The sequence below is a fragment of the Alexandromys fortis genome, unplaced genomic scaffold (genome assembly GCF_014885135.2).
Source record: "Alexandromys fortis isolate MF-2015 unplaced genomic scaffold, M_Fortis_MF-2015_v1.1 scaffold_5, whole genome shotgun sequence".
Classification (NCBI taxonomy): Eukaryota; Metazoa; Chordata; class Mammalia; order Rodentia; family Cricetidae; genus Alexandromys; species Alexandromys fortis.
In genome coordinates this window covers 29,777,620-29,780,607 of record NW_026067924.1, presented here as the reverse complement: position 1 = coordinate 29,780,607, position 2,988 = coordinate 29,777,620, and positions in this window count along the sequence as shown.

Genomic DNA, 2,988 nt, shown 5'->3' with positions numbered 1-2,988 from the left:
AAGATATTCGTCAGTATTGCTATAGGATAGGGTCATTTCAGGTTCCCTATCCTCATCTGCCCAAGGAACTAACTGGGGACATCGCCTTGGGCTCCTGGGAGCCACTCTAGGTTCAAGTCTCTTGCCAACCCTAAGGTGGCTCCCTTAACTAAGAATTGTGCTTCCGTGCTCCCCTATCCAACCTTCCTTTATCCCAATCATCCTGTTTCCTCAAGTTCCCCCCATTCTCCCCTTCTCCCTTTTCTCTCCCCATCCTCCCTTATCCCCATAAGGTCATGCTCAACCTCCCAAGATATTTTTAAAATGTATAGTTTTTTTTAATCTAGCAGTTTTTATAATTCAGTGTCCCTTAGCAGCCAGACAACACAATAACATCCGAAATCCTGACTCTGAATATTTCCCATCTTTACATGGCTTTTCTATAATATTGCTTTATGCCCTCTTTAAGGAATTTGCCCTATAATTTTAAAACTATTTTTATATACTCTATTTCTTCTCTCTTCTAAGTCTATGCACATTTAAAACATACTGTGATCCATTTAGAGGCCTTTTCCATCTGAATCTGTATATCTTTAACATTTTATGTCTGCGTAAACAAAAACTCTAAACCTGCCATGCGACATGTTAGTGGAGCTCTCAAGCCTGCAGCTGCTTCCTAAATAACCAACTCATAGACTTATGATTACTTATAAAAGCTCATCCAATTACTTAGGCTTGTTACTACCTAACTCTTACATTTAATTAACCCATATTTCTTATCTATGCTTTGCCACTTTGTTCATGGCTTGTTACCTCATTTTCTACATATCCTACTCCCTTAGCAACTGGCTGAAGTCTCTCCTCACTCTGCCCTTCTTCATCTCAGCATCCTTAGTTTGGTTGTCATGCCTATACTTCCTGTCTGGCTACTGGCCAATCAGCTTTTTATTAAATGAATCCTAGTGACAAATCTTCACAGTGTACAAAAGGATTATTGCACAACATATTAGTACTTTGGAATCCCTCAAGCTTCTCTTTACTTCTCTATAACAGTCTATCCAAAGAATCAACTTAATATTGAATTGATTCCTTTTTAAAATACAAACCATTCTACAAATCATTCTACAGGTAGAAAGAGAGCCTTATAATGCACCAAGATTGATAGAGAGTACCTTGAAGGTCAATAAAAATGTTATCAGTTACATCCAGGTACAGACAGCAGTTCAACACTTAAAAGGTTTCTATTCCTGAAGAATGACCACTCTTTCCTTATCTGTGTTCCAGCATATGCCCCTTTATTCTTATTAACATCTGAGACTAATTAAAAGTGTTAAGAAAATATAGTTTCTGATCATCTTAGAATTTAACACACCCTACTTCCTCTGTATGACCAGATGTTATATGTGTCTGTGCTCATGTGAATGTGTATATATGTATTTTCATGGAGGGCAGAGGTATATGCCTGTGCATGTGTAGAAGCAGCAGGTCAACCACAGGTATCTATTCTTAGGAGGCATTCTCCTCCTTGTTTTTTAGAAACAAGAGCTCTTACTGAGGCTTTGGACTTGCTGATTAGTCTAGATGGGTGGTCAGCAAGACACAGGGATTCCCTGTCTTGGCTTCCCCAGTGTTATAATTACATGTGCTTGCAACCACACCCAAGTCTTTGTGTTTTGTTTTTTTAATGTGAATTCTGGGATTTGAGCTCAAGTCCACATGTTTATGGGGCTAGAACTTTATTACTGAGCTAAATGCCAAGTCCTCCCTCTTGGTGTTCACTCTTTTTTCCATTGTTTTATTTTTCTTCAAGTGAATCAGAGCAGATTTTAAAAGGCATGTCATTCTAAATTTCTACTGAACTTTAAGTTTCTTAGTTTCACCTGAATGCTACTGTAACCTGGTAAAAGTAGTATTAAGCATTTCCTACAGAAGTTGATGGTCTGCACACCATCCTAACACACAAGTTCAAGTGCATCTTTCTGTTGAGTGGATGTAACAATAGTAGTGACATTTTTTTCAAAGGGTCAGTAGTTGCCACAAAATGATTTTGCTATTGGATAACTGTTTAGCACATAAAGTTTCATTCCTTTTAGTAGAAGCTCAGAAAAGCAGAAAGAGTGACTGATGGAAACTCAAGTGGTTTCATATATATAACCCACTTCCTGTTCTGGTGTGATAACAAGAGCACTGGGCTGAATAAAATCTCACTTAACAACTGGGTGCTGGTATGATTAGAAGTGACTGGAACAACCTTTCTAAACTTTGGTTTCCTTGCCTGGAAAGAGTTTGGTTTAAAGAAAAGTCAGTAGTTGTCACGCTAACTTGTTCTATAGACACTAGTCTTACAAACTGTGTATGCATGCCAACACACTGTTCTGTTGGCTCGGTTTTCAAGCCACAGCATAAGATTTGCATTTGTCCAATTCTAGGTGGGTTTTTTTTTTTAATTCTCTGGGTAAACCAGTACCTCCCAAGAAAAGAGAGAGCACTGCTCTGGCAGGAGTCATTGCAGTATTCAGTGTTCCCTGGAGAATGACTTTCCTAGACTTTGGTGAATAGCCATGACTGCAATGGACAATGCACATGTTTTAGAGCCCTCTTCTCTTCTGTAAAGCATGGACATTACACAGTTGTCAAGAGTGCAATACCAAGTGGCCTATGGAAAATGATGAGTTTATGAAAGAGGGGGTATTAAAAATAAGCAGAGAGTTCACTGACATTTCTCAACCTTATTTATCAATCTTATGTTATTTTTGTGGTTCTTCAAAATGATTTGAAAGGGTTAGGGAGATAGCTCATGGGATAAAAGAACTTGCCACACAAGAATTAGAATCTGAGTTCAAAACTCTGATATACACATAAAGCTGGACACAGAAGCACATGTCTGTGTATCACCAGCACTCCTAATGTGACATGGGAGGTGAAGACACGAGAATTCATGGAGGCGCATGAGTCAACCAGTCTAGTCTACACAGTGTTCCTTCTCAAGAAAGGTGAAAGGTGAAGGCT